At 41.2% G+C, this 14,373-nt stretch overlaps 2 long non-coding RNA genes across 2 annotated transcripts; one reads left to right on the forward strand and one right to left on the reverse strand.

Annotated features, from left to right (window-relative positions):
- The first annotated feature begins 5,787 nt into the window (after positions 1–5,787).
- Positions 5,788–7,401, forward strand: LOC122757272. The gene is made up of 2 exons (XR_006357243.1): positions 5,788–5,981; positions 6,082–7,401. It is a non-coding gene; the product is annotated as an uncharacterized LOC122757272 (long non-coding RNA).
- Positions 7,402–13,838: 6,437 nt separating this feature from the next.
- On the reverse strand, positions 13,839–14,373 carry LOC116803958. Its single transcript, XR_004363988.2, has 2 exons — positions 14,168–14,373; positions 13,839–14,113 (listed from the first exon to the last, which is right to left on the reverse strand). It is a non-coding gene; the product is annotated as an uncharacterized LOC116803958 (long non-coding RNA).

The raw sequence follows: 14,373 nt of genomic DNA on the forward strand, positions 1-14,373 counted from the left end.
AATACTTACCACATTTATTTAACTTAAATTTTAACAAATTCATTATTTAATTTTTTGTTTTCAAATTTGACATTTGGTTTCATTTCAAATAGGATAAATGCAAGAGCTTGAAGCATATAAATTATTTCAGGATATACCACATGCCATTTAACGGTGTCATAGCCGACTCATAAGCTCCATTGTCACTGAGTTGTCTGAAATAAAGGTATTCGACTCCAATTTCATAATATGCATATATATATACATACGTATACACTTATATATAATTTCTGAAAGTTGGCAGCAAAGTTTCAAGCTTGGCCATTGCTATGCGCCCCGCAGACAGCCACTTGCTGCCGCTGGGAGCTCGGAGCTCTGTTGCATGCCTCATTGTTTATGGTTAATCTTTATCAATTTAAAGAAATATCTTTGTTTCGACATTTGCACATAAACAGCGTTAAGCTTTGATTTCAGATTTCCACCGAGTCGCCGGAATGGGGGCCACAGAACACGCCACAGTGGCGTCTCCAACGGAAGCAAAACCACGGGGGGTGGGCGTGGCTAACTGTCCGACTCGGTTCGACTCTGTCTGAGTGGCGGATAGTCGTGAATTCGGGGCGCCCCAAGCCCAAGGTGTCCACTGCGACTGCGGCTGCCCGTTGACGACAAGAAGCACCAAAAAGCACAATTTTAATGAGAATATATTTTGTGAGGCAGGCAAATGACAGGCCAAGGGCCAAGGGCCAAGAGGGCAAGCGGCCAAACGGCCAAACGGCCAAACGGCCCCAAACAGCATTGTTCGGCAGCTGGAATATAATATTCCGTGAATTATGAAATGTAGGAGGGAATCCTTAACGAACAGCCCCCATATACGCACATACGAAAATGTCGTTCACACAGCGTGAAATGCTGCGATGCCATTGCTATGGCTACAGCTACGTCTTGGGAACTGTGGGACTTCCCCCCCGCTGGTGTGCGATGACTACTACCAGGCCGGGGCGACTACTACTGTGCCCCATAGCCCCAATCGGCTGGCCAGCCAGCTTTTATATGCTCATCAATAAAAATAAATCAAAGCGCATTTTTAGAAACCAAAACTTGAGGTCATAACATTTTTGTCTTGTGTGGGTTCCACTTACACACACACACAGAACCATAGAGTAGACAGGCTAGTGTGTGTGTGTGGAAATTAAAAGATGACGGGCCTGGCACTACACAGTCACACTTGGCAGTTGGATGAGGCTTGTTATCCTTGGCGCATTTGCAAAAACAAACATCCATTCACATATGCCAAACAGCGCTACCGGATTAAGGCATATATATGACTATATATATATGTATATGTATATGTATTTATATATATGTGATGCCAACTGTGACGCCAACCTCGACTGTTGACGATCGTCGCGGGGCATGGAGCTTAGCTCACACACCACTTGGCACTCTCGGGTGTCTTGTTAACATATCAACATCATGTCGCACTCGCACAACAACTGCCCACAGTGGGATTTGGTTTTGGTTTTGGATTTGGGTTTGGGATCTTGAGTTTATGCATCTCCGATCTCCCTCTCCCACTCTCTCTCTCTCTCTCTCTCATCCTGCCTTTTTACGATTATTATTTTATACTTTTTTTTCCGTTTTACCGCTGCGGCATTTTAACGCCGCAATCCACAAGGCGCCGCCTGCCTGTTTACCTTTCGGGTCCGCAGCTAATTGGGAATTATTTTTATGCATGAATTGTGTGAAGAAATTGGTAATTTTGTTGTTGTTCCAGTTCATTCTGGGGACGTTTTTATTTATATTTCTTTCCATTGTTCATGCTCAGCCTGAAAAGAGAGGCAAAAGTGCCACCAGAAGCTCTTATGGGTTGCAGTTGTATACAAAAAAATATATATATATTTAAGACTGTTTGATGCAGCTGAAACATTTATAGTGATTTTTGAACTATTCAAATGTTTCAAAAAAAATCAAACAAATTATATATCCTTATTTTCAGAAGCTAAAGAGAATTTCTAAAAGCTTGATCAGCAATGTTTCTGCAACTTTTATGATTTTTAAGTAAATCGTTGATCCAGTTATTAGGTTCCGTTATTGAATCACATGTCTTACATCGATCGAGTCACGAACGAATAGGTCACACTTGCTAAAGAGTTTTTATAGTTACTTCACACATACTCATTGACATTGTTAAATTCAGTTCAGATATCGATCAGCGCGATCATTAGTCATAGCTGGCCGCCCTCATCATTAGCCAATATCCGCTTCCGCGATCTCAACCGCAATTCTCACACACAGTACAAAGCACAGAAACCACAACAAAAAGACAATCACAAAACAGATGAAGGAGCTGAGGCAGAAGAAGAAGAAAAATCACCGGAACTACGATCTATTCGAATTTCAATAAGCTTCACAAGCAGCGACATTGTCGTGAAGTACAAATTGATATTTCGCATTAGCGGTGCAGTGGAACCCGAAACAACAATGCGACTGGCTGACTGAATAAAGGTGACAAAGTCCCCGACGGAGTCAGGGCCAATGTCAGTTGGGCCTGTTGCGTGGGACTGCAGTTGACAAAACAGGGGGAAAAAAACAGAAAAAAACTAAAAGGCTGAGAAGCTGCGAAGCTGGGAAACTGGGAAACTCGGCGATTGCATTGAGCCATTAAGACAAATGGCCGAGCATTCAAAAGGCAACGGCAAAGGCAAAGCCAAACAAAGCAAAGCTTCGGCAGCTGACAAATGAGCCGGCTCACACTCTGGCTCACAATGTGTTGACACGCTTTTGGCCACATCAGGCAAAGCAACAGTCGCAGCCGCTGTCGCAGTCGCAGTCGCAGTCGCAGTCGCAGCCTGTATCTTACGGATACAGATACCAATTTGTCAGCAGAACAAATAGCGCTTGTACGTGAGCGAGCAGAGCGCGTACGTGAACTGGGTGACGCTGATAATGTTATGGCTAATGCTAATGATAATGATGATGTTGATAATGATGATGACGATGATCATGTGGTGGCTGGCGCAGCTCCTGCTGCTGCTGCTGTTGTATCTATTGATCTTGCATTTGTCTAGCTGAAAAATCTTTGGCGAGCCGATGCGACACATCGCAACGATTTCAATCTTGATCTTGATATACAGTTCGGCGCCTCTTTGATGGCACTGCCAACAAACAAATTCCTGGCCGGGCCAAGAGCTACACGACACCGCACCAAACACGACCTCAATGTGCGCTGAATTGTGTAAACAAGCTGACTCCAAACATACTCAGCATCATCAATTTCTCGACTCCATTCCTCTCACTCTCCCTCTCTCTCTCTCTTTCTCTCTCTCTCTCTCTCACTCTGGCTGTTGCTCTCTTATTGAAAATTATCATAGCAGAGCATCTGAGTTATGCCCTATGCCAACGATGCGCCTGCTGTGGTTGTTGTTGTCCTGCCGATAATCAGACGCGCTTGGTGGCTCCTGGCCAGAGCATCAGCATCAGCATCAGCAATGACCACGGCCACAGTTCCATTCCCCCAGCTGCCCCAGTTCCCCTGTGGCGGCGACGGCGGCAACGCTGTTGGAATATTTCAAGCGAAAATCGCCCGGATTGGAATCGCGAATCGCGAATCGCGCGGTATCGATTGACTCTACGCTGCTCACAGCCGAATGGGTGCAAAGACTTTGGCTCGCTGCCTGGCTGGCTGCATATGCTGTGGCCTTTCAACAAATTGACTCGACGATAATTGAAACTGACATGTGACTAATCTGCACAGAGTCCCAGCTCCAACTGCCCAACTGCCCCAACTGAGCATTATTCAAACTGGTTGCCACACCCCCGGCCGCCCTCCGCCCTCCGCCCTGCAGCCCTGCAGCCGCCTGCCATCCCTGGGTGACAATCGGGCACTGTACTTTGCGCCATAAATTTCGACTGTTACTCAAGTGGCCGGCCGGCTACTTTGTTGTACATCCACATCGACATCGACACACACCCATGTCCATAAATATATATGCATGTATGCATACACTTACATAGGCACAGACTGCTTTGGTCTCTTGCCTAACATGCGGGTCCGCGTCTCTGGCACTCACTCTGTGTGGGTGGCTCAGCGGCGTTATAGAAATTGTTACTTTTGATTATTATTTATGCGACATGATGAAGCTCAGCGGATCGATGGCAATGCGTGCGTGCCCACAAATATATACATACATACAGACTTATATAGTTATATGTACGTTTGTATGTATATAGAGTGGCGCAACAACAACTGCAGAGAATAACAGAAACTATGCCAAATTATTGAGATATGATTGCGTATGGCCAAAGCTGATGTTGTGGGTGTCGGCAGAGAAAGTGTTGGCCATCGATCAGAATACATAGAGAGGGAGAGATTTGCGAAAGACAAGGAGAGTGATGAAGGGAGAGAGAGAAAGGGAAAGACAGGCAGATGTTGAAATGTAGACGAGTAAAGTGAGAGAGAGTTAGAGATTTCAAGAGGCAGACTGAGAGAGTGAGAGACAGAGACAGAGAGAGAGAGAGGTAGAAAGACAGAGAGAGTGATAGAGGTAGAGGGAAAGAGACAGACACCTCTATCTTTTCCTCTTAGCAATCGCTCAAGTCTACAATTTGTTAATTTCAAAACAATATTATAAGAGTATATCTCATTTCATTATTTTTGAAACCTTTCAGTATTTTGCTCTAACTCCCTTCATTTTCTTTATAGGGAAAGAAACCTTATCTTACCTTTCCATCCACTTTGTTTATCTAACCTAGACCTAGTCCCACACGTGTTTCGCAATTAAATTGAAATTAGCCGTGACTGGCCAGCCCCAACACATTCCACAGTATCGGCTCAGTTATCGGTCAAAATAATAATTTTGCGTCATTAAGTTGCAAGAATCAATCAGTCTTCAAAATAATCATAAAATATTTGCGATATATGCGACGTCTACCGAAACAGAAAAAGAACAGAAAAAGATAAAATCAACAACATACTAGTTAAAGTTTCCTAATCAATTAGACCAATTTTCAATGCCACAATATTTATTTCGTTCACCATAATTTCTATATAAATAAAATATTGTATATTGAATTTCTATTTATCAAAATTTAAATACATACAAATTTACATTTAATTTTAAATTTATTTATTTGCTTTTAATTTGATAACATAGATTCGCAAATAATTTACTTTATTTCACTTTATATTTTATATTTATATCCCTCATTAATTTGGCCGTTAATTTATTTATTTTAATGTTTTATTAAATAACACTAAACATTTCATAAAATAGTTGAGTTTAATATTTTTGTAATTCATTTCCCATTTATATTAACTATTGTTTGTAGATGTTTAATTATTAATTTTTAAGTATCTTTTAATTTATAAAATTTATTTGTAATTTACTTTATATTATGTAATTTATTTCCTATTTATTTGAACTATTTAAAGATTTTTACTTATTAATTTATAACTATTTTTTAATTTATAAAATTTGTTTCTAACTTAATAAAATTAAGACCATATTCTTAAAAAAAAATATATTAATCTATTACGGTTGGTTAACGTCTTCATTTTTTTCCCTTTTCACCCACTATATAGAGGTTGTTGAAATTTTCGATTGCAGCAGTTGAAACTTATGCCAATAATTCAGAAATCTAGTTATAAATACTATACACCTTTTCCAAACACCCGTTCTACGGCCATTTTTGTGGAGCAACGGGTGTACTTAGTATGCGGGAAATTCCGTTTTCAGTAGTTGGAGTGCCGACAAACCGATAATGAACTGAGAAATTTAGATTTGATATAGATCAGGGCACAGGCCGAGCCGAATCGGCGATAAGGCTGGCGGCGTATTTCAGCGCTCGGAAGTCGGCACAGTCGGCAGGTCGATAAAACGTCACACACATTTGGCACACGTATCGAACGGCAACGATGACTTTGACATTCCCTGCCCGATAATGGGCAACTTGATTAGCCAGGCCCAATTGCAGCAGCAGCAGCGAGCGGATAGCACAGACAGGTCAGAGCAGCGCAGAGGGGAACGCGGTGACAAATTTTATTTTATTTTATAAATTTTGTATAATTTTTAGCTCTTTTTTTTTTTTTTTTTTTTTTGATAGCATCGAGCGCCATAAATTCAAAACGCACTGCATGGAGACAAATTTTGAAAATAATTTGACTTGTTGTTGTTGCTGTTGTTGTTGTGGGTTTTTGGCAAAAGGAACGCCACCATAAAGATAAACTCTAACATGCTTTATACATCATTAAACATTCCTGCACAGCCGCCAATTTGGCTTTTTATTGGCTGCCCCAGACGCGAGTTTCTGCTCGTCGCCGGCTGAGGCAACGAGACGGCATGAGCTGGAATCAGCTGAAACGAGATGGGCCACTGATGCCTGCCTGGGCTAGGGAACGCGAGCTTTCGGTGATTTATATTTGACAGAGCTGCGGTATTTGATTCTGATTCGAGTTTGAGTTCGTGTTCTTTTTTTTTTTTCTTTTTTTCTTTTTTGTGGGGTTCGTGTTGCTTTATGTTTGTGGCTCTGGCTGTGGCTGTGCTTTTTATATGCACCCACTTTTATCGTTAAAGTGGCGTGCCACAGCTACACGAGACTCGATAAATGTCACTGATATTTAATTAAGTCTGGTTCGCATATGGAAGGCGCTTAAATAAATGTTATGGCCAGCGGGCATATACCCGCACCTGTTTAAAATTAAGGGGTATATTAGCTTCATTGCACGAAGTTATATATATGTTATATATATGCATAAATATGCACAAGTATTAATACCATTTATGTTTACAAAAGTAAATAAATTGAAGAGAAGTTCTAATTCGAATATGGAAGAACGCATATATGTAGTCTACATCCTTAATAGTTTCACATGCTTCAAGTACATACAATATATGGTCAAGCAGACTGCTTTTTTTCTACCCTTCTACCTTTACTCTCAGTTAACTTGACAGACAATGAAATGAAATGGAAACGTAAAAGAGTGTATTCACAAAGCGTTTTTAACTGCATTTCAACGATGAGATGAGTGGATTCGCAACGTCAGAGGGCGCCACACGTTGGTATTGTTAACCCCCATTAAATTGGCCAAGCGGCCATTTGGCGAGATGTGTGAAGGTGGCTGCTCGATGACTGCTCGCATTCCAAGCGCTGACTCAACGCCCATAAACCCCGTAATTTACAACGTTTGGCGAACTGGCCAGGGCACGCCGAATGGAGAGTATCTGAAGAATCTGCGCTACCGCTGCACGCGCCATAAATATGTGTTAAGTAGGGGCAGCCGCATAACTTATATCGAAAACTTGTGTTCATAACAATTTAATTTTGCTTTTGTTTCAACTGGAGCTGAAATCGCGCGTGAAGAACGAATCGTTGCCATAGCCACAAAAAAAAAAAAAAAATATTAAAAAAACAAAAAAAAAAAACCAAAGATTGTCGCGTGTCCGAGACAAGGCGAATCGAGGATCGAACAACGCGCTCAGCCAAGATGACAAAGACAACAACAACAACAACAACGACAACATGGTGGACAGACAAGGCGTCGCAAAAGTCGAGACAAGAGCAACTGCTAATGGGAATACTATGTAAACGGATGTTTTAATGTCCAAAAAGTAAACTGCGAAAATGCGCTCCACACTCGCGGCTCACTCGACTCCGGTTGCGAACCGATCCGATCCGATCCAATACGATCCGAGGCAATGCGATGCGGTGCGATGCGATGCGATTCGATCGATCGCCAACAACAAGAAAGTGTACATTATAAACACCTACGAGATGTTGTTGTGCCCCTTTGTTGTTGTTGTTGTTCGCTGAGATACACAAGTTTCGATATGCCGCCACCATTGAAAATGCGTACAAATTGCCCAGGAAAGTGGTGACAACTTTGCAAGCTGTAAAACGATCAAAAAACAGAAAACAGCAGAAAAAAAGAAGAAGAAAAGGAAAACAAACAATAACAACAGAAGTGAAACAAAGTAAATGCTTGAATGAAGCTCCACATTGGAATTGTGGCTCCAAAGTGATCATTGTGATCGATATATGGGGCTACACGCATACAAATGCAATAAAGATATTAATGCATGGCAATAAAGCCCTAGAAGCTGAAATAACTATGAAATCATTGGAATAGTTTGCTAAATAATAGAAGCTTGACAGGGAAAGGAATCTTCCCCAGAGATAATGAAGACAATGTCTGTTTCCTCTTCTGAATCACCTTCTATTTATGGAACTTTTGAAACTATTTTTAAATCATCTTATCATATTTTTACTTGCTTATTTATTTTTAATGATTTTGTTGTTTCATAATCAGCTATGAATAATAAATTCTTAATTTCTCAATTAATTTTTTTGCTTACGGAATTCACTGAAAAATTGTTTATATTTTGCTTATCTCTGAAACAGCAAAATCCCAAACAGTAAACTCTAATCTAATACGTTACCATTTTGATCTTTTGCAGCGCAGTTCGACGAGCTCAAGAACTGATCACCTTCATCAACATTGAAGACAACAGGGGCAGCCAAAATGTCGTCCTACAAATTAACAAAAATTCCAAAAATTTCAGATTCTTTCATTCGACATGCCTCCTTTTGGCCTTTACTAAATATACAAAAATGTGTGTGTGTGTGTGTGTGTGTGTGTGTGTGTGTGTGTGTGTGTGTGTGTGTGTGTGTGTGTGTGTGTGTACAAAAGCTTTCTGCTACATTGATTCAATCATTTTGTGTTGCTATCAACAATAAGCTATCTCGCTCACCCTCTCATTCTCTCTCTTTGTCTCTCACACGCATTGCGCGTCTTTGCTGTCTCACGCACTTTGTTAAAGACCGAAAATGGTTCGGCTAGTGTAACTAATGTAATACGCTACACTTTACTAGTATTTAGCAAGGAAAATTCTAGCAACATGTTTGAATATAGAAAATATATATAGATATAGGAATATATTTTCTAAAAATATGTTAACGATTTCTTATAAATCATCTTCATTATAATTAATTTAAATTAATTAATTAGTTTTAATTACCAAAATATTAATCAATTAGTCTATTAAATCGATAATAATTACAAGATTTATTCAATCTCAAAGAAGTGAAGGAACGAAGCTATAAAACAACTGAGTAGCCGAACCATTCAAGAGGTAGAGGGAGAGAAACAGGCAGAGAGAACGAGATCGAGAGCGAGAGCGAGCCAACAGGGAAGCAAAATGGAGCTGCATGTCTGGATTGTGGGGATTGTGTGGACTGTTGTCTGGGGCCCGCGCCCATTCATGTCATCAAGCGTGGTAAAACATGCAACGTGCCATTAGCCCGATGGCCGGATGGACAGAGAGGCGGACGACGACGACGACGGCGACGACGGCGACGACGGCGACTGACCGACAGAGTGACCAACCGAACAGAGCAACTGGAACGCCTGGCAAAATCGAATTCCTTGTTAGATGCATTCCGACAAGTTGTTTCCTGACACCTTTTCGAAAATACACTCATAAGCAGCGAGCTGCTTGCATTCTAGGTGTTGCCAGCGACTTTACGACAACGAACTGGACGTGCATATGGCTGTGGATAAGGCTGCGGATATGGATGTGGCTGTGGCTGTGGCTGTGGCTGTGGACGAGCAGCGTGGACGAGTGGCGATAGCTTGACAAGAGTTTATGAAACGAGCCACGGTTGCTGCCTCGTTATGCCCGTTCGGAGTCGAGGCGAGGCGAGTATATTAGGCTTAGATAAGGTTTATGTTCCCGTAGCGTTGGCTATATATCCGGTAAGTGATACGAGCTTGACGCAATAAAATCAAGCCAGAGAGCGGCAACCTCTTGATGCTCTGAGAAGAGTATATTTGGTGTAATTATTGAATTAAAAAAAATTAAAATTTAACTAAAAAAAAAAAACATTTATAAATTTACACTCAGATATAAATATGTGGTACATAAATAGAAATATACAACACAAATAAAGGCAATGGAAACTTCTAGCTCTAACAATTTGAATGAATGAGTCTTATAACAGACCCTAAGATTTCATTAATCCTAATATTTATTCCCGAACGAGTATTGGGCAGACGGTTATCAGGGCCTACAGTGCTTATACTTGTTTTCTTTTTTATATGGGCGACAAGAGTTGACAAGCAGGCGAAGCGTCTGGTTAACGGGCAGCGGGAGCAAACTGGGGGCCGGTTAGTGAATCACAATGTAGACCCGGTGCTACTCTTGTGGTCAATGTTATTGCTGCAGTTGTTGTTGTAGTTGTTGGATCTGTTGAATTAATTATGAAACTTAAGCGCAGCGCAGGACTGGGCTTTTGCAATTTATTTTAATCGCACATAGGTAGGCACATTTATAATCGATTAGGCCTGAACGCCTCACCATATGCAATCTCATCTCACTCTCACCCTATCTCTCTCTCTCTCTCTATCTCTATGACTATGAAATGTGTGTCAATTTGAGCTCGTAAAGTCTGTAGTCGGAGTTTATGTTAATTTCTAGTTAGTCAGCTGGCTACTTAGTCAGCGTTTGGATCGCAGCTTGTTGTCGCCTGCTGATCGCATTTTAATTGCAGCCTTTGAAGCATTATCAGATCATCCAGCCCGACATCGGCTACCGTCTGCCTGGGAACTTGGGGCTGGGCCCGGCTGACCGCCTGTCAGCCTAATTAGCCACATTGATTTGTCCATTTAATTATGGAAATTTTCATAAAGCAGCATGACTAATCGATATGGGTCAAATCTGTTGTTAGAGGAGAAAGGCGAATGAAAGATAAATAAATATGAGCTGAAATTAGACTCAGCTTCAGTTTTGGTTTCCGCGACGATTATCGCAGCGATATCGAGCTATTATTGTCAACCATGGATGAGCAATGTTTAATATAGATAAAAGAGCGTTGGTATATGAAAAACTCATTAGACCTAATGCCACACGGGAAATTGATTGATAAGTGGCAAATGATTAAATTGATAAGAAGCCGTATTGATAGACGTTGGATTATATTGATTAAAATAAAATGAAAATAGAAATGTTCGATAGTAATTGCTACCCCATATGCAACTAATTTACCGCTATATTCGACTAATAGCTTCTGGTAAATATGTAAGCGTAATCTCTCTGAGAATATTATCTATGCTAGTTATTATACATATATTGTAATAATTGATGAGTTTATGAATTAAATAACTATTATATGCTTGTCTTTGACATATTGTGGACAAAGGGGTGAAACCCGTATCGAAGGTAATTATTTTGAATGGAATTCTTTTCATTTGATAATAAAGATATTTTGCCTTAATTGATTTGCAATCTTTTGGATACTAATTAGACAGATATATTATGCTATGATATTAGTTTTATTATTATATTTAAAAATGATTAATTATTAATTTAATTTAATTTAATCCACGAGGCACAGATCCATAATTTGGTATCCCAGCAGTACCACTTACATTAATCGTAGAGGAAAGACCACGGTCAACCATGGCTAAGCATGGTACAAGCAATACTCAGGCAAACTCACCTATACAAAAGTATGTCCTAAATCTCCATGGCAATGAGGGAAAGTTCTTCTGTAATGGCGTCGTCAGCTCTGGCACTCTGCTGCTTCATCTCCAGTCTTAATGTGGCATTGCATCACCACGACCAGAGTTCCCATTTCCCATAGTTTCTATTAGAGGCAGGCAGACAAAAGCGAGCACACAGCCTACTACTCAAATAATTATGTACTACATATGTATATGTCTGCTCTTATAAACACATCTCAACTGATGTGAGCATTGCTTTAGAATCGATTCAAAGCTATCAAGTTCCCACCCATTACTCACGCCGATCATTGCTAGAGAGCCAGTGAAACGATTTCCCAGTTGGCTGCTAATTAATAATAGAGCTGACCACAATAATGATAACACTTGCCACCGCGCATAGTTCTACAGTATTGTTCTTTATGATTGCTGTTGTTGTTGTTGCTGTTGTTGCTGTTCTTGATCCACCCGAACACACATTTAATCATAACTTTGTTGTGAACGAACTCTAAATATTTGGCTGTGTGGCACTGTGCGGAGCTGTGCGTCCGATTCCCAGAAATCAATCAGACGGCAGGCAGCAGCAGCAACAGCAGCAGCAGCAGAAGTCGAGTCAGCGTCTGGGCAGCTTTCGGTAGCTTAGCGAACGGTTAGTCGGTAGAACAGACTACTGCCGACTTCTGCCCCGCTTGCCGCGGCGACCGCTGGCCAGTCATAAGCCGTCTGGCATTTCGGGGCGCTGCCTGAATAAACGCATAAATCCGAAAGCCACAAATTGTAACATTGGCTGTAATAAATGCCGCGATACGCCCACCATTTGCTCAGCGGCGGCGGCGGCGGCAACGGCAACGGCAGAAGCGGCAGCAGACGACGCTAATCGAGAGCGCGAGAGCTGTGCCCCGATGGCTCTGGCTCTGGCTCTGGTTCTGGCTCTGGCTAAACCCTAGAGCGAGGCCAGGCGCTGGACCCCTCTTGGAATTTCGACAGTTGCTTGTTTTTTTGTTTTTTTTTAGCCCTGAGCCTTTGAAAATTCACACGGCCTAAAACACAAAATAAACAAAATGTTGTGGGCAGGCAGGCAGGATCGCAGCCAGACCATATTGTCTTAATGTGCAGCGCCCCCGCCTCACGCCCCCCCACGCCCCTTGCAGCACGTAAATGTTGCCCCGTTGCCCCAATTAGCTCGATTTGCTTCTGATACGCGCGTCGTCGTAGACGAGCAAACGTTGGAGGAGGTGGAGTTGCCGTTCCACTTGGTTATGGCAGACGTTGCCAGGGCCCGCACTGACCCTGGCAAGGGTTCACAAATCGCTGAGACTACACACACACACACACACACACACAGTCACAGGCTGCTTACTGCGTACACATACAATATTTCTCGACCTTTTGACAATTTAATAATAGGCTGCACTCGCACGCTGACCAAATGACGGACTCTGCGCCCACCACATTTCGTAGAAATGGTTCGACTTGGATACCTCTTACCCTCCCCCCTCTCACTCACTCACTCTCTCTCTCTCTCTATCTCTCTCTCGCATTCTTTGCGTCTTTCTGGTAGCATCGTCGATTTTGGATGGGCGTTAAAATTGGGCTGATCACGTTCCTGCATGCCGTTCACTTAGGTAGCCGTTTATCTGCGCGGTAATCCGACTTTTCAATCCCATCGCGTTTCGTTTTCAGTTTCGGTTTTAGTTTCAGTTTAAGTTTTCTGACTCGTCATCGTCATCGTGGTTAGACATACATAGCATATATTTGCCCTACCTCCATAGACAGTGAGCTCCTCAGACTTTCTATATGGCTCTTGATTTTGATAAACGTTGCTAAATTGTGGCAAATTAAATTATTAAACAACATTTTGCGTTCGCCTTTTGTGCGCTGCTCGACTTCTTTTGGGGCGACGCAAATTGTTGCAAATTATCTTTGGCCTTGTCCAGATTTGGCAATGCTCCAGCGACATGATCTCTAGTGATCTCTTATGATCTGCCCCGATCTCCTCTGATCTGCTCTGATCTGTTGTGGGCGTAGTTCAGTTCAATTCCGTTCTAAGGCTATGGTTAGTATAATGTGTGGTCGCAAACCTGGCTATAAGCCAATCATTAGCAACTGCTTCAATTCAGCTTCAACTGCTTGCCAGACAAATTAGTTTAGACTATTATCAAAGATCCGCAAAAAATATAATGTAATATTGTGATGGAAGTTCTATTGTAACCAAAGTCAATATTTTATATTGATATTTTCCAGCATCGCAATTTCTATAAGGCTGGCTACTTCTAAATTTGGAGTTCACTTCCTTTTCTTCACTAATCAAATATACGCAAAATATTTGGCTGTAATTCATTGAATTTCCTCAGACACTCTCATCTTTTCTTGAATGACGGGCACATGTATTATAAATTCTAATTTATAAATTATATTATATATTTAATAAATATTGTATTTATAATACCGATTTTGACTAGTACTTGCACCTTTGCAAGCAGTCGGATTTTGTTGGAAAACGATTTTCGACGCCACTTGGCAAAGTGGCATTCCAATTGAACGAAATGCACATATTCTTTTCAAAATTGAAATACCATTGCCTTTTCATTTTCGGTTTCTGCACATCATCATTTAGACTCGGTGTTGCAAAACAGCGGGCTAGAAAAACTTGACCTTAGATAGAGAAACAAAACATTTTACCAGCATACTTACGATCAAAGGATAGAGCATTCGAAACTAGGAAATACGCGTAGCTAAGAAGTATTAAAGCTAAACTCTTCATTTTCTTGGTTGAAATTTTGCAGCTTCTTCCAAACTGCAGATCAATAAGACTAACAAATTTATAGAAAATAATGTATCGCTTATTAGCCCGTTCAAAATCCAAATAAACTTTAAATAATTATGCGTAGCTGAAACTA

Source organism: Drosophila mojavensis, unplaced genomic scaffold (assembly GCF_018153725.1).
Source record: "Drosophila mojavensis isolate 15081-1352.22 unplaced genomic scaffold, ASM1815372v1 contig_36, whole genome shotgun sequence".
Taxonomy (NCBI): Eukaryota; Metazoa; Arthropoda; class Insecta; order Diptera; family Drosophilidae; genus Drosophila; species Drosophila mojavensis.